Raw genomic sequence first — 22,145 nt, 5'->3', positions numbered from 1 at the left:
ACCGCAAGGCAGTTCAACTGTTCACATGAATTGTCAGTATTATTCAGTTTCAAATAATTCAGAAGGGGCCATGTGTTCTTCGTGTGGTATACCCCACCCACCGCAACCTCCCCACAGTAAAGCCATCATGTTTGTTTTATTACATGCGGCTGGTGTAAGTAGGCCATTTTCAGATACAGACACAAAGAGGCCATGCAAAACAGGTGATCTATGGGCCCAGTCAAGTGTACGGGAATAAAGAAAGCGGTCAGGATATTGTTTGTGATATTAATGGTCGACTGCAAACAGACTGTTCTCTTTAGACAGCCAGTGATGTTTTGTTTAGGTATGCATTGTTTGCTACAAGGCTTCCTTCCACAGCAATCTCAACATAATTATTGCAGGCATATTCAGAAGCTATGAAATTTGTAAGATTTGTTACTAAATGCATTGAAGAGGTTTGTGGTACACCACTATAAGCAAAAGGGATTTTGAATTGAAAAATCATTGTGCATTTAGAGAAAAACAATTAGTGGAAACTTTGGTGTGAATGTATTGGTATTGTCCTTTTTGCCTTTTTGAAAGGTTAAACAACTAAAAGAGGGCTACATTTTTTGCAGAATGATAGTGGAGTGTAAGATATAGATTTATAAAACCATTTATAGTGAATTTTGAACCTTAAAGTGAAACAATTTTTTTTAGATAATAGAAAAGGATTAAATATGTCCCAACAGAAAAGAGACTCACTATGTTTTTACTTTTTTCTATAATGTTATGTAACAATACAGATTTTTTCTTGCTAATCTTGCTAATTCTAAAGAGAATTTTCCAATAGTATGATTTTGCTTCCAAACTCCAGAATCTGTCTGAGTGTGTCTTTCAATAGACTCCAACAGTATTCTTTTGGTTAATTTTCAGCCTTCTAGCACCACATTTGTAGTGATTATTGGGTAAGGCATCTGGGAGAAGGTTAAAAATGGCAAGTAATCTGAATAGCAGCAAGCTGAAGGACCAAATATGTAACTTCTCAGATCCCAGAATGATCCCGTTGTCAGGTGAATGACATATAGCAGGAGATAAACACTGTCCAGTGTAAGCCATTAGGAGCTTTGTCAGGGATCAGGAGATACAGCAACCTTGAACAGTCTGCTCAAGACTCACAAAGGTCATGTTTGCAAAATGCACTTGGGATATGAATTTGATTCACTTGGGCATGTTTCCTGTGGATGGCTGTGAAAAAAAGAGGGGAAAGAGATGCCATAGAGACTTGTAGATACTGGTCTGTTCCCAAACTGCAATAGACAAAAAGTCTCCTTGGTGTGCACAAAATGTTTTGAACAAAGCAATATTTGGAGATACATTTTACAAGGCTAAAGATGTCAACACATGGTTTGAAATGGAAAGAATGATATGTGATGTTTCTTGTGTGGACCAAAGAAATACTTACTTAGGTTTGTGAGAAGAAAGGTTACTGAGTGTAATTCTATAACATTTGGGGATTATTAGATTTTGGTTTCACCAACTGTCCAATTGGATTAGTCAAAAGAATGCCAGCAAAGAGTCTTTTGCCATAAAAAATCAAAGCGTCATACACATTATCATGTCCAGATATTGGCCAGGAGTCTTTTATCGTTTTCTACGATGTTATGAAATGTAGTGTCAAAAATGATGCAAGTTTGGTGTTCATTAGTTGGAGACATGAAAATAGAATGAAAACAGCTAGAGGGAGACACGGCACTATTGTTGGATGATGCCCCTCCCATCAGAATGGGGAAAAACAGCTCAAAAAAACTAGCTCCAAGAGAAGAGGCTTTCAGTGCTTAAGGCCACACTTGATTGATGGTGCAATTCTCCAGATTTTATGATTATGATGTATAGGTCTCTTTCTGAGAGCTTAAGGTACTGATCTTGCCCCAATCTTGCTGTAAAACATGTCCAGTAAACACAACAATGCTACAATACTGATTAAAGTTGACCATGTTAACAGAATGAACTTTTCTTAGATTCCTAAAAAAAGCTATGTTTTGCTTCTGTCTTTGAATTTTTCTCTTACTGGTATTAGTAGGAAGGTTGGTGTCACTTTGGTCAACTCAATTGGTGTCACTTTGTAGTTTTTAAGGAAATGGTTGCCTCAAGTCATATCACCTACATATATGTTACAAAGAGACTTTGTAATAGGAAATAAGCATCTCCCAATTGAATAAGCAGATAATCCATAGGGTGCATGACATTTTCCAGCCAATTTCTTATCCCCTGAGGAAAATGTCGAGGAATTACGTTTTCCTTGTGCATGGAAGTCCTCAATCAAAACTGTCTAGTGGTCGGCATGGTGACAGGTACTCTGGCAGTGATGTATTGCAGACGTTAGGTGCCTGGTCTGATGGATTGGCGACAACTTAAGGTACCCCTTAGTTAGAGGCAAAGTGTGTACTCACCAGCAATTTAAACACCCCCGTTTTAGGAAAGGTCAGGAGAAGCCTGCTTTATTTGTCCCACGTTTACCAGCAACAGCAGTTCTTTAGTGGAAATGATGAATGATTAAAGACTGGACTAATACCTTAGTCTACAGACTGTACATTCCATATTGGCTGGTGCCTCGGGCAAGAAGGATGTATCCTGGTAATGCTATCCCTTCTACAATAAGTATAACTATAAGTGGCAATTCAAATCCATAACATTTAACATTTGTAGATTTTAGGAAATCTGTTTTACCAGTTACCATAGATGTTGGGTTGACTGAAGAGATGCTATTCTTATTTTGTCATCAATGTAAGCAATGGTATGAATTTCGCAAATTGGACATTCAAAAAGATACACATAAAGGGTGCCAACAGTTGTAATGCAAATATCTACTGGTGAATATACATTGATAAAGCTGACACTTATTGAAACAATATCTTCCAGCATGTTAAAGCAAATATTGAAATTAAACATTTTAATATTTTGAAACAAAAGTTTGACAACATCTCAACTTTCAGCACTAGTGGCATGAGTACTTCAAACTATAAAAAGCTGACTGGTTACATCAAACCTTCCAGAGTGCTGAATCAAACAACACCCAAAGTCACTTAATCCAGCCAACCTGAAGCAGTTGCCCACATCAGCATGTTTACTTTGTAACTACTCCGAAGGTCACAGCAGTGGTCATTCAGACCTTATGCTCACAATCCCAACATAAATTAAGACACATTTTATGACATAATTTTGCTGAGGCCGAGAATATTTTAGAATATATTGACCATTTCTGAGGTGTAGAGCTTAACTTGTAATGTTTCTTGGATTGTAAGGCTGGTAGGTAAGACTTGAAGGACAGTTAGAGGTTATAATTAGGAATGTTGTAAGTCATAAGATTCATTGTTTATTGTTTAAAGAAGAGACTGTAATGTCAACTTTTATGATTTCACCAGTTACCATAAGACTGCCGCATAAAATATACAAAAGAATAAACAAAATCTAAGAGAACTAATAATGCAGTATCAGTAATCCTCAGGTGCTCCCCAGGTGTTCAAGACATTCTTGGGAAGGCCTCATCATTAGGAAGGCAATATCACCATTATCTGCATCACCTGTCATTGGGTATCTGTCAGAATTACTAGACTTCCTGGGCTTGTAAGTGTTTTAAAACTTTACCAGGCAAAAAGAGCTAGAAAAAATTGGCCTTGAAGCATAGTGCTTCTCTTTTGTAAAAGCCATAGGGAAAGCACCACAATAAACAGCAACTATAAAATGCAAGGTCTGCAAGCTACCATGGCCATAACAGTCTTGCCTGTCTACCATACGAGATATCCGATAATGCTTGGTAAAGGTCACACTCTCACAGGAAAAACAGGGACGAAAACAATGTTCCTTTGCTTTCAACTCTGCATTTGGACCAAGAGCTTCGGAGTTCAAATCCCAGTTGTTGTTGCTCACCTGACATGCACGCTACTGGAATGGGTCGCAGTCAATAGAAAAGGGTGATGCCATGATCCACAGTTCATTCTGCTTATCACAAGGAGCTGGGGGAATTTTCCTGTACAGCTTACCTGTACAAATACTGTACATTACATCTGTCTTCTTTGTCAAGACCAGTGGAAGATTTGCTCTTCAGTGAGCTAAATTGCTTCAAGATCACTTTCACTTTTAACCCCCAAAATACAAGAAACCCACAAGTCACCTTGGCTGTATATCTCTAGCCCTTGACCAGCCATCCAGGCCAGATACTCAGTAATATTTGGTGAAGATCTGTGTATTGGATGGCGTCCAGCTACCCCTGCTGTTCAATTATCCAGTATCGGAAAACTGGTTCTCTTTAATGCCTAATGATCCCAACCTCTCATGACCCGAGCCCACTAATTGGCATAGAATAATTCATCCTGAGGTATGTGACATCGAGTTGTTCAAAGTTCTGAAGTCATGACTTCTGCATGGGAATATCAAATTCGGGAGGGGGGGGATTCAGGGAGTTTCATTGTTAGTTCTGCCAAGAAATATGTCTTAATGTCTCTATGTATGTCTGTTTCTGTGTGTGAGTGCTTGCTTGTGAACACTCAAATAGCTCAAGAAGTCATGGATGAATCTTTATGATATGTTACAATCTTTATGATAACTTTTTGATATATATAGGTGTTTGCATGATAAAGAAATGTTTAGATTATGGGCCCCCTGCCAGCTTTTATAGATACTGCAGCAGAATTTCTGTTGATATCTCATGCTCTGGACAAGCTAGCTATGGTCACAATTTGGAGTGGTAGTTAGCTCTTGTTTTCTGATTTCAAAAGATAGTTTCAGATCTGTACTTCTCATATCAATGAGGACTATTATGGGTCCCTTCCAAAGGAAGAGGAAGAGGAAGAAAAGGAATGTAAATTAACCTTCTCCCTGCTGCTTACCCCATAACTAATACAAATTCGATGCCAAACCTTAGCAGGCTGAAGGAAAATAGTTGTGTATTTGTAATAACATAAATGAAATGTGACCTCTTTAGAAATATTGCAATGTATTACAGGGACATAGGATTCTTATGTTACATTGCTGCTCACATTGCAACATGTTCTGTCGATAAAGTCAATAATTTGTCTCATTTTGACCAATGTAACATAATTGGTCTGCGAGACATTTTCCACGTTGGGGTAGATTATCGTGTGTATGCTTAATTCTGTTATTGGGTTTTCAAATTAGATGAATGGACTTGTGGTAGGAAATAATTGCGTCCTGTCACTTGGCAAGGACCCACTAGACTAGCTACAATCCCCTGCTGAAAACAGCAAAGTTTCTTCATGTTGCATATACCTAATCTATTTTCCTAGTACCAATAAGTTTCTTGGCTAACTGAAGGAATTTCCTAGTACCAATAAGTTTCTTGGCTGACTGAATGATGGGATGATGTTCTTAAATTCTTGATAATAAAATCACATAAATTTGCTCAGTCTTTCAGGTTGTATCAATAGTTAACAACATCTCAGTGTTCAGCACCATGGACAGTATATATATCACTGCAACCTTTATTGTATTAGAATGCACCGTAACTTTCCCTTTTGATTACATGATGCCAACAGTTTTTCAGGTAACTCAAGATGTTTTTGTCATTTGTTTATGAGGTGATAATGCATATTATATTATATTATATTGTGCTTCTTTTCACTTGTTATATACAATGTATTGCCCCTGGCCTCAACCTTGTATTTTTCAGGTTTATTGAAAGAAATGGGAGTCTCCTTGCCAACTTGTTATCTCCTTATTGGATAATTTGCACATATATTGCTATATAAAGGAATTTGTTCAAAATTTGGCAATGGCATATAGTTGCCCAAACTTAATTTTTTGTATTGGACATTTCTGTGTAAGGGATTGTCCAGCTGTTTGAAACAAATCGTTTTAACTCTGATAAGTTTTTCTAATGCATTTTTCTTGGTACCAAACAAAAACAGTACAAAAGTAAGGCCACACACACACACACACTTATACACCCAAAAGACAACTGAACCATTTGTTGGTGTAAAAACATTCATGTATACAGAGGACACTTAGAAGATTTGTATGGCATTCACCCCTTAAATCTTGAACCAATGGGCACTATTACATTCATTGTAGTCAAATATTTCTCCAGCATTTTCCCAAGAATTGATAAGTATTGTCAGATTAATGGCTTGAAGCACAACAAGCAAAACAAACAAACAACTGAGACTGTTACAGGTGTTGTAGAGTTTACATACATAGGATTCTACTTTAAGACTTGCTATCGTGTTCACCCCTTAAATTTACAAAGTGGGCTCTTCCCACAGGTGATTGAAATGCAAATGTAAGTTTTTGCTTGGTGATAGTCTGATGACCTTTTCAGGGCTGGCAGGTAAAAGGACAGAAGATCACCCATGATAGCAGTTGTCAATTTTGCAACATAGTTCTGACAAAGATTTCTTACCCTTAATAACGGCAGATGAGGTCAACTTGACCGAGAAGACGTATTTCCCCAGTGCAGATTTAAGTAGTAATACAATTACTGATAGCAGGGCTGCTACCGGCGGTTATTATACCTGACGTGCATTAAACCTAATAACAAAATTTAATATAAATCTATATTAGATTTACCAGGAAGTGTTCCACTCCGGTGATTTCCCAATAAATATCGACCACGAGCAAGGCTTTATCGGAGATACGTTTTCCTCTTGAGACATTGCTTGGCAGGGAGGAAGATCAGTCTTAGTGGGACTTCCTTAGATGTTAAGGTGGGGGAATTTGCGCGGAAGTGTTTGGGGCCGGGTTTGCAACTTCTTAATCCTGCTCCCCCACCCACAAGCCAAGGATAGGTGACTGCTGCAGAAAGGTGGGTTGTTTTCATACAATATCAGGCTAAGACTTGTTGGAAAGCTGTTGTTGTGAGGATAATGTTCTCTTGAGGTGTTCGAACTGATTGGCGTTAATGTTGGCGCTGTTGTACAAACGTACGATATGAATAAGCGTAGCAAGCCATGCATGCATGGACGGGTTTTAATATTACCCGCTGTGTGAGTTCGGCAATCGCTGTTACATTTTTGTGTCAAACGTTGTTGAAGTTGCTTGTTTCCCATTCTCGAGCGACACAGTTGGATAGCTAAGCACACAAGCATGAAGAATCCAGCCCAACTGTAATTTTCCAATTAATATGCACATGAGAATTTCTGGCTTTGACATATCTGGTACTCATAAAGAGTACCAAGCAATGTGCTTGAAAGAGTGAAGATACCAATGATTTAATATCGAATCAAAATGTAAATTAGATGAGGAACTGACCTTTAGGATATCTGTCATTACTGTCAGCAGTAATTATGGTATTAATTGATTTACTTCGGTATTGACTTCTTTGTTTCAATTTTTACTGGCACAGAAAACTAGCACTTCATGAGAGAAAAAGTCTATTGACTTTGGCGACCTATTTCTTAGCATGTTGTTAAGATGAAGTATGTCATTTGGGTCAGTTATGAGAGTAATTATGGTGTCCAACAAGGAATATGGGATATTGTAAAACCAGGAAAGAAAGGCTGAAACATTGGCTGAAAGATTAAAGAATGACAGGAGATCCACCCATGGAAAGTATACATGTATCAAGTAAGGTATGTTTAACAACATCTCATTGTTTAACACCATGGTCATAAGGAGAATCATGTGTATACACTTTACAGTATATAGTACATTTTCCCTTCAAAAGACAAATGCCCTTTTACTGAAGATAAAGTCATTTTAGTTCAAGATACCACCCACCCACCCCAAGAAAACAATGCAAGGTATGCAGGCTGTCCATTTACTAAATACTACATTTTGTATGTTACCTTTCCTTTTCTTGGCTGCATACCTAAAACAAGGATGTGTCAAGAAACTTGATATCCTGCTAAGCACACCATGAAGAGAAATGCTGTTTACAGTTTATCCTGATTTAAGTGCTGCTAATACTCTATTTGTTACTGCCTGCTGACTGTGTGGGTTTCCGGTATCGTGTCAGAAGTATGTTCTCCGGACAATGACAAATTTCTTACCATTGTTTGGCCCAGTTGCATCTTTTGTCCTTTCTGCGTCTTTGGACTCAATTCTTTTGTCAATCAGCACTATATATATCTATACTATACACAAAACTATCATTAGCTGCAATAACTCATTCATAATTGTGTTTGGCGTATATTTCTGTGAATCATGGTACCTCTTTTAATAGTAATGATAGATTTATGATTGTCATGTCCTGGAATTTCATCATAAAGTTCCAGATGAAAATCCATTTGTATAGATTCTATACTTGCTATATCTGTATGTACATTTGAAAACTGTCTGAATTTGTTGTGTAATGCATTCTGTGTATTCTGTTGTTGTTTGAGTAAGTCTGATGTTAAATCAAAAATGGTTCGGACCGACATGTAGCAAACAGTACAGCAGTTGCCGTCTTCTAATCTAGATGGCAGAATAAAGTGTTCCAGACAGGCATTAGCACGTTTTGTATGTAGAAGCTGACAAAGTGATTAGAACAGTTGATATGCAAGAAGATACACCATCCAGGTGCTGCATAGTGACAAGAGCTACAGATCGAAGATTTCATTTGATATGGCAACGTGCCATTGTTGCCTAGACAAACGGCACACAGCGTTGTATGATCTCATTTTGGCCTGTGCATTTTCAGCATGAATAGGTTTATTGTATGGAAAGGTGTAATTAATTACAGCTCCATGATATTCTGTCCTTAATGCAACAATAAGTGGTATTGATTTTGAAGTACAGACATGCAAACTAGTGGTGTGGAAGGATAGAAAGTGACATCAGGTATAGATTGTGTGGAAATATACGGTCTCCTTTAGAACAACATTATCGGATGCTATTGATAACGTTTGTTTAGTATATTAGAAGTCAAACTGTAAACCCAGGCACATAATTAATCGGACAGTCTTAAAGAAATGTTATTTGAGCTTCTTTTTCCTGGAATGATGGCCCCAGAGATATGATCATTGAAAGGGTTTATGTACATGTATCAGCTAGGAAGATGCCCATGGTAGACCCAATATAGCAAAATTGAAAGTTGTATATGGTCGCTGTCTGGATATAACATGTCTAAACAAGGTTACACATGCCACAATCATACACACTCAGGTTCGTCTTCATCTTGTTAGTGCAAGTGAAAAAGAAACTGCGCATGTGATGACTATCTGCACTTAACCTACACTGGTCCATCTTGCACACAGTCATATGTCATAGCCACCTTTAGATAACACATGAGTTTTGTATAGTTGAATACAAACTGTGTAAGGCCAGACTTTAAGGTTTGATCCACTCACACCTGTGATAGACCCTACTCTTTTAGAAAAGTGTGTTCCCTTTGGGGTCTTTAACATGCTGTAGGTGACACTGGCTTTCCTGAAGCACCAGACCTCTGCGTTACGTCCCATCTGAGAGGCCTTCCCTAGCTAAAAGCTAGGTATTTTTGTCTTAATTTTATCCCAAGTCGAGTCGAGTCAGGAAATAGGTTTAAGGTGCCTTTTGATTCCCAAGGGTAGAACATTAGGGCCTGCTTGGGATTCGTACCCAAAACCTTTACAATCCCGCTTGACTCATGGTTGTAACAGAAGTTAGCATTCAAATAATGTGACATGTCAAGACTTGGTTGCCATCAGTATGGTTCTTTTATGAAAAATAAGTTTGTATCAGAAACACAACTACCCGAATATATCCAATGCAGTACAATAAGCAGTATTGTTCCTAATGCTTTCCAATGATAGACTTTTTGCTATTTGCTGAATGATTTGAGTCAGTCTAGTACCACCATGTTTGGGTACTTTAGATCTTGTATTTCGTAAATTGAAGAATTGCAGGTATGCATAAAGTGTGTGCTAAAGTTTTGAGGTTAAAGAAGAATTTTTAATCCCATTTTCATTGTTTTATTACATTATACTGCATGCCAGAATTTGCACAAAACATTTTTCTATACAAATTTCTTCATCTAATTTATGATAAAATGAGAGATGTTTAAAAACATTTGCTCGCCTACTTATAAGGGACAGAAGAGCTTTAGCAAAGTTGGAAACTGATTTGTCAACACATACAATTTTTAGATTTTCCCCCAGGGATCTGTACGTAACAGTCCTGAAAGTTAGGTAAACATGCTGTCATGGTTGATCCATCTGTTGTCTCTAATAATGTTGAAATTTTTGGGATAAGTTTTTGAAAATTTGACTTGTTTAACTGGCAAACATGTAGTCATTGGAAGAAGCAAACTTGCCTGAACTTGCTGTTATTTTGACAATTTTTTTCCCTGGTAAAGTCATCCCAAGAAAGTTGTATAGAATTCCTAGCCATACAGTCAAACTTAGGCTGAAAACCACCTGGAGCAAACAACTACCTAAAGTCACAAGACACATCAAAACAGTCCTGAGCACCCACCTGTAATCTCAAAACTATAGGCAAGTTCATAGATCCCCAGTTTCTTAAAAGTGAAAGTAATCTTAAATGGACTCTTGAATAGTTGACATACTCTTCCACTGGCCATGGTAGAGAAGACGCTATAGAAGATGCTATATAGAGCATACACAGATTCACTCTACCAGACAAATTGCATTAGCTCTATGGGAACAAATGCCTAACGTCCCATCTCAAGGATTTTCAGTAGCATGCATGTCGTGTGAGTAGCACAGCTGGGATTCACATTCATACTTTGAAAAGTCTACTTTCGTAAGATACCAGTTTATAAAGGATGAATGTCTCAACTTTGTCCATGTAAAAATTTGTCCCCCCCCCCCCCCCCCCCGCTAAAAAAAACTGACAGCCACCCGACCACCGGTAGGATCGTGAGCTGCCTAATGGAGCTCTGAAAGTGCAGGAGTGATGATTACAACACAGGTCCAAAGTGTTGGTGGAGTGGCTGGCTTCACTAATGGAGGATACTAGTGGAACTGGAATGGCTCCACTGATGGGTTTGTAAGCGACACAAATGGGAGGAGCAGTTCGGGCCAAGACCTTTCTGTGAATGTTTGAGCTAAATGGCAAAAATGCATTAGGAGGAAAAACATCAGAGCCAAGGTGTTATGCTTTTAAATGAGAGGAGTGCTGCATGCCTGGGTGGTTGTGTACTTTTGCTAATGCCAGGGAAGATGGTGATGTCAAGAGGGCTTGACTAGGCTGCCCCAAATTAATTGTGAAGGTGTTGAAAGTAAACCTGAGAATGAGAGGCAAATTTCTAAGTCAATGTGGTTGGCGGTAGGCAGTTAGCCTTTGTTTGTGACAAGTGACAATGTATATTATTTTGGTTATTCTGTCTGCAATTACATTCTGCGGAGGATTTCTGTCTGTAGCTTCAGAAATAAAAGTGAGAAGATATTTGTGGAATAGATTCATCTGTAATTTTTAGCACACTCTAGCCGCATGCACATTCCTATAAAGTTTGTTTGAATTTTGAAAGTCTGCACAAAATAAACAAATATTTCTCTCCCAAAGGGGATGTATTGCATGCTACAATGGTGTCACATTAATTACCATATACTTCCACAAGTTACCCTTGGATTACCACATTAAAAAGAAGAACTGTTATCAAGACCTTTTCAATATTGTCTGGAACATATGGATATTTGAAAAGTACATACCTCAGGGGTCAGTGACACTGCATTAGTAGACTTGTTGATCTTACTTTTTTACACTTTAGCTACAACACATCTAAACTAAACTAAAAGTTGTAAACTTTTGCAATGTTTGAAAAGTACTCTTTCTAAAACTTCCAGAAACCAGGAACAACAGATCATATCAACAGGAAAGTTACTGTGGCGTAACCCTCAACTTCTGACAGGATTAATGCTTAGGTTCAAGGAGGCGAAATGTAGCTGTAGCCAGAATGTCTGAGATTCCTTGACATTCCTTGGCCCCAAATGATTTCTTTGGCAGAACCCTCTCAGATCGAATCTGAGTTACCAAACGTGAAAATCAAAACTGACCGGTAACGACTGCATCTGCTGCTTTGCTTTTAAACAGCTTGAAAGGTCAGAAATGACATTTAGCATGCAATGTTGAAAGGCGATGGTTTAGTTTCAACTTGCTTGAATTTGAGTCGCTGTTGGGGTTAACATAGCTTCCAGTCTGCTGTCTTTTTCTTGTCGCCGGCAATCATTTCCAGACAAGCCCTGCTAGCAGCGCAAATCCATTAAAGTAGATATAAACACGCTTCCATTTAGGGGGACTCTCCCTCTGAGTTTTCCGCACTCTAAAGCAATATGTTTCCATTTCCTTTAAAAAAGTTTTATGACCTGGATTTGCTTTGATGTCAGATTGGAAGTTATAATGCCCGGAGAGGCATCATTGCGATAACGGCTGTGCACCGTCATCCAACGACACTAAAACGCGTTGTCGACAGCCAGTCTGGTTGTAAAGCATGAGGGCGAGCCATGTCGAACACCGCATTAGTTCCACCACTGCCCAAACGTCTTTATGTCTGGCGTTGCAGGGCGGTGGTGACCGCGTAAGTGCAGTTTTTCTCCAGGGGGAGGGATTGCACACCTCCTCACCGGAGCTGAGTGGGTCTTGCCATTATGGAAGAAAGCACCGAATGGCAGAAAGCACAGTGTCTCTGTTGGGTCACATTTTTCACCTCATTCTGTTAGGCCACACCAATTTGATTTGTTGGTTCTTGGATTGATGGAAAAAGTGTCCAATGAGAAAAGGGCATTATGAAGTGATGCTGCAAAGTGCAGGTTATTTTCCCTGACATATTCAAGTCAATGCCACTTGCTGGATTTTTGCCTACCCATCTGCATCTCATCTTCTACCGTCCGAGAAAGTCTCAGAACGAGAAACAAGAAAAGAAATCTGTGTGGCCTTTGCTTGCATAGAGCAGTAAGATCTTTTCAACATTTGATAACAACAATGAAAACTAGATGAAAGCTTGTTTTGATGGCCATTTAGTTGTTATCATTTGTACCATTTTTTTGTTCATTTTAAGGAAAGTGATAAGCTGTACATGGTGCATTTCGAGACTTGAGAGCTATATGTTTGACAGACTGTGATGCTGAATATGAATGAAAATAAGCCCCTTTCAAAACTTTGAAAAAGCATATTTCGTTTAAGATATGATCAGTACCTGTGATCTAACCACATTTTGAAATGGGATAGCTTAAACATCTTCAAGCCTTTAAAGCAGTAGTAATTAGATATCTATGAAGAATTGACAAGCTAAATTTTATCCAATCCACAACACATTCCCCTTTTGAAAAGACCAGGCAATCTTTCCTCACACCAACTGATTGGAGATAGGAAACAGGATAGCTGGGTTCTGCCCCAAATGCGGTACTATAAAATGCAGGGGCATGGCGTGTCAGACATGCCATTAGTTCGGCACGACTGCCCCTGCACCTCTCTCTCTAATAGTTAACACTGTGTGCTGGCAACAGTCCCAGAGGGATGGTAAACTGTGCCGAAGACGGATTTTTGTGACATTCTGTTGGGTGAATAACAGATGTAAACATCTTCTACTTGTATACATGCCGTACACACCCACACGAGTCCGTCTCCAAGTGTATTTGTTTGTTTGTTTGTAAGGCCACTAACCACTAGATTATGCATGCTACACTGATGTAAATATTGTCTCATTGTGTGTATATATTACACACGCATACAGAATTCCTTGTTTTAAAGTAGAATGAGAATTGAGTTTTCCAAGATTTAGAAAGTGTTGAGAAGCATAGAGAAGCTGGAAGCTTTCAGTGTGTGTCACCTAGCCAATAGAAGGCTTCAATTGTTAGATCTGAACTGTATTTCGAAAGTGTCTTTTTACAAAAGATATTGAATACTTTAATTTGCCAGAATTACTTTAAGCTGAGTTGGTTTTTGACACTTGTCTTTGACTCCATATAATATCACTGCAATCCAAAAAATAAACAAACACACAAACAAATAACAAACACAGCAGTACACAACATGAAAAACACTTAATACATGCGCCACATCTTATAACTGGTTTTGATGTATGTATATCTGCTTGATATTGAATTTGTACCATTACAAAATCTCTTCAGAGCTTTCTATACACTCACATGTCCACAGAAATACTAAGGATGCATTTTCTTTTTCCTTTCCATGTGATGTCTTCCTGTCTCCCGGTAACATAATAGGTAAGTGCTGGTTCATTTTGGTGTCTTAAGTATGATTTCAACAACTTTTGTGATGTCTGTTTGGTAAATTTTCACCTTTGTCCCAAAACCAAGAAATATGGCTTTACATGTGGCTTCTATTCATTCTATTTTTTATTTAATCTTATTGAAATTGTAATTTCTGTGAGGTAAGTCTTGCATAATTTTGTGATCGCCCTGTTTGTGTTTAAACCACAGTTCATTTAACTGCCATGAACTTAGATGGCTTCAACTGTCTTAAAAACCTTCAGAAGATGCATACTCCCTCTCTTTTAATACGTTAAGCCACCACATCAAGTTCAATATGCTAGTTCACCTTTATCTATATCTGTTGTTTTTAAAAGCAGGGTATTTAGAGATACCAAGTCGATGGACCAGTGGTTTAAAATTGCAATATGTTTGAAACAGCTATCTGTTGACTTGATATTCCCAAGTACCCTGTTTTTTAAAAACAGTGGATAAAGGTTACCCCACAGATACCGTTAACAGTTAACAATGATTTTCTACAGTCAGACATCATATTTCTATTCAATTGCAAACGTCTTATACTTTGAATGCTTGTTAGTTTTCAATATCATAAATTAAAAGTAACAATAATTCTCCCATGGTATCCTGCATAAGATAATAAGTTTAAAAAACTTGAAGTGTAATTCTCATACATTGAGTCATATTAAGGTAGATAATTCATGAAACACTGATGCTGATCCATGGTTAGAAAAGTATAATTCCGAGACTGAAGAAGTCATTTGTAGATGGATTGCAGTTTGCTGACAGTTTTATATGAGAAGATCTGAAGGATGGCACTATTAGTACAAATGGATTTTGCTTTAAGCTGTTCCATTTTTCACCACCGAAGGAAATGATACTGTCACTGGACTTTCCACTGAAAGGAAAGAAATTGATAGCTGAATCTTATAGATAATAGCATTCAGAATAGCTCTATAAATAGGCTAAGAGAAAATGTATGAAATTAGAATAAAACATCTAATAAAAAATCTAGGGTCTTCCTGTTGATATCATACTGGGAATCCTATTTTCAGTGTAAAGAATGATAAATTTGAAATTTGCTTTTAAAGATAGACAGAAGCTAGAGGAAATAGAAATTTTCCTATTTCTTAACCCTTTAAGCCAAGATTGTAGTCTGCATCAAACTTCTCTGTAGTATTTGAGAGTTTTCATTGCGTTTCAGAATTTTATGATGGTATGGCTGGAATGACCAAATATTGATAGGACAGTCCCTCGGGTGAATACTGTCACTATATTATGTGTATGATATATTGATATGATCATCATACACATGTAGACTTGAATCACATTGCATTATGCAGTATGTTTATTTTTTCATTCTGCGTAAGTGGTGGCAATGATATAAGTTGTACAACTTGAGTCTATTGTCTGGTCATTTTTGTTTTCTGTCTAATGAATGATACAAAAAAGGAGCCTTTTTTTCACTGAATCGTGTCTGACCAAACTGCCAAGTCAGCGGTGAGACCAGACCATGTCATTGATGTCTGCTGATCCTGGGAGCTTTCTCTGTCATCTCATTTGCATATTGAGGTCACCCAGGTCAGTCCACAAAATTGATCATGCATCAGTAGTGTGTGCAAAATACAATTTTTATAGATTTTGGCTTGATTTGGTCTCAATAGAGGACCGTATCCTGGTGATAAAAAGTTTTGCGTTCTGTGATTAGCCCTCAATTGAAAACTGTGCGACATTCAGTTGAGGGCCAATTTGTTCTGGAACTGAACCATGTCCCAATGGGTCAGTGGAATACAAGATGAGAAATCATAGCTTCAAATAATGCTGAAACACTTGGGTTGGTACTGATTATTACTGTGGGATCTTTCCAAATGCTAGCCTATTGCCTGTTGCCACTATTTGGCCTATTCTAGATTAATGTATCTTTACTTTTTGGAACCTTTTTGCAAAATAGAACAAAGTTCGCTGTTGAGCAATTTCGGGAAAAATGAAAGATGACTTGACATTTTTCGTGCAAGTAGATAGACCAGTCATTATCGCGATAATGCATTTTTGTTAAAAACATATTGCAAGGCTATTGCTACATTGAAAAGTGCAAATGATGCTTGCTATCAATGTTCCTCCCATTTTGTTGTCATTTGTTGTTCATAACAGCTCATTACAATATCGTGCCCACTTTTGGGTTACAAAGTCCATTGCAACATCCCTAACTGTCTGGCCCATGTGTATTACAACCAAAATCTATTTCTTTCTAAGATAGGTACAATTGAAATCTATTTCTTAGCTGGTCACTAGGTACTTATTGTATTGCCTCCTATATTGGGTATCGAATTAACAATCATTTTAAATAAGGGGATTAGAATAGAATTTCACATAAATCCCTTGGGTTTGTGTCGTGGCCCCATTTGCATACCCGGGTCACCAAGGTCTTATCGTAAAATTGACTTTTCGCTTGAATTATGTCTTTTTGTGAGGCCATACTCTATATCTGTTTCAATGCAAATTATAGTCAAACCCTATAAATTGCTGATCCGCAATATTTTTAGAAGGCTCGTGGCGGTCACTTTATCCCGGACACAGTCTAGTTCCCCCCTACTCTACTGGAAGGCCAAGAGGTCAGCCAATAAAAATCGCCTTTGCATTGGAAATTTGTGAGAAATGCCAATTTTGCATGTTTCTCGGTGCTAAATGGGTTTTACGGTTGTTCAATGGTATTTAATGTGTTAATAAAAGGATTTTTGGCTGGGATGTTGATGGATTGCTGCTGTAAACCAGAGAGGAATAGTGGATAGTTGGGGTGAAGAGTGGTAAATGTAGCAGAGAATTTTCTAACTGAAGTTCATTTGGCTGAAATCTTAAATCAAATTATACCTATAGTTTAGTTTGCTTGATTGTAGGACATCAAAATACCTGGTAATGATTAGTATATTGTCCAAAAAAGGTCCCTAAAATCTTTTGTGATGGATTTTCTACACCACAGTCAGGAATTTTGTAAACACTTTCTGTTTTGTACTTTAGCTCAAAATCTGCCACTGTAACATGTATGCTTGGAAATGAACCTGTCTTTATTTCATGACTCTCCTACATCAGACATGCAGAGAGCAATATTTTAATTGAAACAAGTTTTAATTTTCCAAGTAGGTATAAACTGTTTTAAGCTTGCCCCCATTATTCTAGTACTTTCATTTCCCTAAATGAAACAAATCTTTTTTGCTAAATGTGTGATGAATGAATGTTGTGTTCTTCATGGTCAGAATGTCCCTCTGGCCAACACCTCCTATCTACGTAAATGCCATGGCCTGGCCCGACCACCCCTTAGGACGCCCCCTCTCCCAGTAAACACAACATACATCTTCCTGCCATATTGGCAACTATGCCCCACGAGAAAATACTTCTACCTTCATATTGACAATTCATCTCGCAGAATCTTGACAATTCATCTCGCAGAATCTCCTATCAATTTGGTAAAGGTCGAGGCATGGTGACTCCGAAAGTTCAAACTATGGTCTGAGCCAGCCCTCATGGTCTCTTGACAGGAAAATTAGGTGAGATACTAGCATGACAAGTTCGCTATATGACAGTGGGTAGGGAGTTCCTGTTCTTTCCATTGATTATTTTCACCATGGGAGATGCTTGAAAGTGCAGTATTGAGGACTTTGGCCCTGTAGTCATTTCTCGGGTGAATCCTAAAACTTGGAACTAATGAATATTGCAAAAGGGTAGTTCAGAAAATCTGGGACATTTGGAGATGAAGAGTTGTTGGACAAAGAAAATATATTTTGGTAAGAGTTATAAGAAATTTTAAGTCCTTATCACACCAAATGTGCATTGTGTGGCACTGGGCTGTACTCCTTTATGCAAACAGCAAGAGGCTGGTCCACCGGTAGTGACATTTGGCTTCAACTTCCATACTCTTTTCCAAATGCTAAGTGCTAAGCAGGGAAAGCCACATGTCCATTTTCAAAGTTTTTGGTATCACATGCTCGGGATCTCACTAATAACATACCAACTGCAAAGCATACACTCTAACCACTGGCCATTGCACCATTCAGTGTTAACCCCACAAAACTAGAGCATTTTTGCATAACTGCTATTGTTCCAAATATTGGAGTCTTGAACCTAAAAGCCTTTTTACATCAAAGGATGAAAGAAAAAAGTTTCCTCTTCCACCAACATTTCCGGACCAGCCCTAAGGTTTTGTGGGTGGCTTGATATTCACCTCAGACCTATGTTAAATCTTCAAAGGAAATATTGGTCTTAAATTGTAGGAGCGGCGGCTGATCCTCCTAAATACACAGGTGAATACATCTTCCCTCCATTAGCTGTATTGATTGCTATCCATCACTCCAGGATCGGGGTTATATAGCAGGTATCGACATACCTATCATCCTTGCACTACATCTTCATTGTGATAGCCGTCCACTGGGTGTAGGAGGGAAATGTAGCATCTCATTCTGATCAAGAGATATCCCAAATTGTTCCCTTTTGGTGTTTTTTTTTTCATTTCAAATGGGGATTCTATGGAAATTGGGGGATTATTTGATGCATTATTGCTGAAACTAATGACTATTCTGGGGAAAAGTTGCTGAAAGAATCTCTTTCAAACCCTCAGAGCATACTTTTTATGGTTGAGAACATTCTATAACAGTACTGTTGTACTGAAAGTAGCAGCCCCAATAGTGATGTCATAACTATTTCTAATAAAGAAGATAGCATGTACAAGGATTCATTTTCATAATTTGAAAATCAAACTTTAGCATATATCAAATTGTATCTAAAGGAGACATCAACTTTACCTTGGCTATAAACAAGTCATATGCAGACTTCAGTTTTCATCCAAAGTTTGATTCATACACACTGAGGGCTTGACTGGTTTTGACACTGCTTCAAAGAACAAAAGCAGGGTGAACTACTTTTCTCGCCTCATCTGGCGTTTGTGTGTTTGCGACATTGATTTGCCTTTCAATGTTATATTCAATACAATGTGGGTAAGCCACTACCCTCATCGGACCCCTTCAGACAATGTAAGTTATTGTTGATCAGTGGCAGGAAGGCTCAGGGGCAAGGGCCCAAAATGATCGTTTAATAGCGGGATGCCCTCTAGATGCTTCAGGAGAATTCCCCACCTGTCCATCAATAGACTGAATGATTGCTGTTGGGGAGATACCACTCTCGTAGTGTTCAGACAAGAGGCCGTATTGTCTAACTGGAGCTGTCAATGTTCTAATGATGGATATGCTTCACAAACCTTTAAAACTGTACATTATGGTCTTAACTTAAATATTATCCCATTTAGAACAGAACTTACAATGTACATTATGAATAAACTTATCCAAAAACTGATAGATTTCAATGTATTTCCCTGCAGGGAGGATGCAGCAGTATTTGGATAAAAAAGATCCAATGAAGCAGCCTATTTTAGTATTTGTTGTATATATAATACTTGTGCTCTTAATATTGATGTTGTTGTTATTTTTTTGCCATCTTACCATCTCTCCGGCAGCTTGTTTGTCTTGGAGTAGCCCTTAATCATTACCCTTGCTTTATAAACATTTGTCTTAGTCTTAGCACATAGGGTAACATCTGGAGTCTGATCACTCTTCCTGTCGTGGGTTTTCGGTACCTTCTTTCTGGAACGCTGCCACTAACAGGCCACCTGATATCAAGAAAAGGTAGTACGGCTTTAAAAATAGGGTCGTTTTTGATGCCTGGCCAGAAGACATCTGGGGACTAATCTGTCTTGTTGTGATGTGTTATTAAAACTGTTCTTCTGCAACAGTAGGATTGTAAGAGGAAAGCACTGTAACATTGCACAGATATCTTTGAGACACTCTAGGGGTGGCTTGATAATAGGCACTCTAATTTTTCTTATACAGTAGGTCAAAATCTTGTAATGTGCTGCAGCCCTTCAGTGCTGAAGGTTTAAATAGTGTTTGTTGTCCTTGGTGCTGAAATTTGTACTGTTATTTATTATGTCTTTCTTTAACTGTTCATTGTTTGAAGGAATAAGGTAGAAGTATAATTCTGTCCATAAAGATGAATAATATAAGCTGTGCTTGTTTAATGTCACAGTATTCTGAACAATTTGTCTGTAGGTACCACTATTTACTACCTAAATCAAAATTGTATTGAATCATTGTAATCTTCTTGATAATCTTGGGTGGGAACACTCAATAAAAATAGTTTGCTGGAGAATTAACAGATAATCAAGGCAAGAATATCTCAATTTGTTGTCTGAGATGACTTACAGAAAACACCTTATTTCTCATTTGTATATTTATAATTTTTTTTTTTATAATATCTCATTTTTAGACTACTTTTTAAATAAATCTTGTGGCACAGACATAAAAATCCTTCCCCCTACCACCTAACATGATGTTAGCAAAGTTTTACAAGTTCTGCTGTCGAGAGTTAAGAAAAATTGTAGACATGATTCCCGGGACACCTGTTCCTTAGTCTTTCTTACAAGCATATCTATCATGTTTGACTTGAAGATACAGGGTCAGTACATAATTTTCTGTCATCTGAATTCCACCATAAAAACCACCTGCCGAGAGTTTAATTCCATGTTTTAGGACCGCTCTGATCAGCTGTCGCTGGTCCCAGTTAGCGTCGTTTGGATGATCATTCACTCCGTCCCCCGACTGCACTCCTGAATACTAATAGCCTCATTTGCATAAATATTATTGACAGTGACCATGACACATTCTGACCTGTCGTTCCATTAAATGTTCCCCGACAGCTGCGCGTGCATAGATTTCATGCAGCGTTTATTGCGTCGTGCCGCAAAATTGGAATTGAATTGCAAAACTTCCTGCTTGTGTTTTCTGGCGAGCTATTCCAGAGTTTTGGCGTATGAGTTATGACATGTTCTTTACTAGCTGTTAGGTTGTGATCTATGGTGGGTATTACCCTACTATCATGTCATGTAACTGCAATTTCAGCATGGTTTCTAATGATAGAAACACCTAATTCAATGATTTTTTTGGATGGCAGTAATTGTTCAAAAACTTAACTTGTGTTCTTATTTAAGAGCCTTTTTGACAAACTTAATTTGATTATACTATTTAAAGTGTGCACCTTTGTTTACTTGGCATTGTCCTCTCATAGCTGGCAATGTAAGGACATGCAGAACATAGCATATCTCCAACATACTGGCATACAGGGTGCAACATTAATTTTTGTGAATAGGTGTACTTCCAAAAAAGTACAACAAAGTTTTCTTATTGCTTAACATTTGGATTTCAAGAATATGCTGTACATGTATATATACGATTACAGTACCAAAGTATGTATATATCAACCTGCTCAAATATCCATATGCACTACAATCAGAAATAAGGTGCAAAGCCACAATTTGGGGGAGCACAAACTTGCATATGCACCCAGACCTTCCAGCCCTCCGCATTTCGTATGTCCCATAGTCTTTATTTGCTATTTTTGGTGGTAAGATTCAAAAGGACAGCTGATTATGAAACTGTCATCAGTATTCCATGCTACTCCTTTACTCCTATCATTCCTAGTCCATGACTCAATAACTCACAGTCTGATACTGGCATAGGTCTTCAACTTTAAACTGTACCTCATCAGATATTCATTTTTACAATAACAACCTTCTTATCATAATTCTTCACTAATTATTCCCTGTCAATTTGGCTCCAAAGTTTAATTTCCTGCTTGTTAATTGCTTCGTTTGCATATAAATGATGAAAACCTGGAATTGGCCCTGCATCAATTGCGGCATCATTAAGTTCATTTGGGGAGAATCTGTACATGATCAATGGCTAGACTAGGTCCTTTATGTCAATATTATTTGATGGATCTAGTCTGCAACCAATCAAGTCGGTAGACACTGTCATAAAAATACAGACTTTAATCTTTCCTGGTAACATAGACTATTTTTGAGGCATCTATTTAGTGTGACACATATGTGTTATGGGTATGACCATTGATTACAACAGCGTTTATGATATGCAATGCAGGCTCAATTACAATTGCAATCAGTCTACATTGTTGAGAAGATTTTAACGATGCAACGTGAAGTTGGCCATTACATTCTGACGTTGTCAAAGCATATGACTAGGT

The 22,145-nt window shown here is 37.9% G+C and overlaps 1 protein-coding gene across 10 annotated transcripts in view; it reads left to right on the top strand.

Moving 5' to 3' along the window:
- LOC118410906 (CUGBP Elav-like family member 3-A) overlaps positions 1-22,145 on the top strand; it is a 233,547-nt gene that overhangs the window by 75,155 nt on the left and 136,247 nt on the right. The window contains exon 1 of one of the 10 annotated variants that reach the window (XM_035812795.1): positions 6,322-6,781. The exons of the other annotated variants lie outside the window; for them this stretch is intronic. The gene's annotated coding sequence lies outside the window, so the exon portion shown is untranslated. Of the gene's footprint in view, positions 1-6,321; positions 6,782-22,145 lie in introns of those variants that run through there. 10 annotated transcript variants of the gene reach the window in all.

Source organism: Branchiostoma floridae, chromosome 3 (genome assembly GCF_000003815.2).
Source record: "Branchiostoma floridae strain S238N-H82 chromosome 3, Bfl_VNyyK, whole genome shotgun sequence".
Lineage (NCBI taxonomy): Eukaryota > Metazoa > Chordata > Leptocardii > Amphioxiformes > Branchiostomatidae > Branchiostoma > Branchiostoma floridae.
Note: the sequence above shows the minus strand (reverse complement) of the source record. Positions and strands in the feature narration are given on the sequence as shown.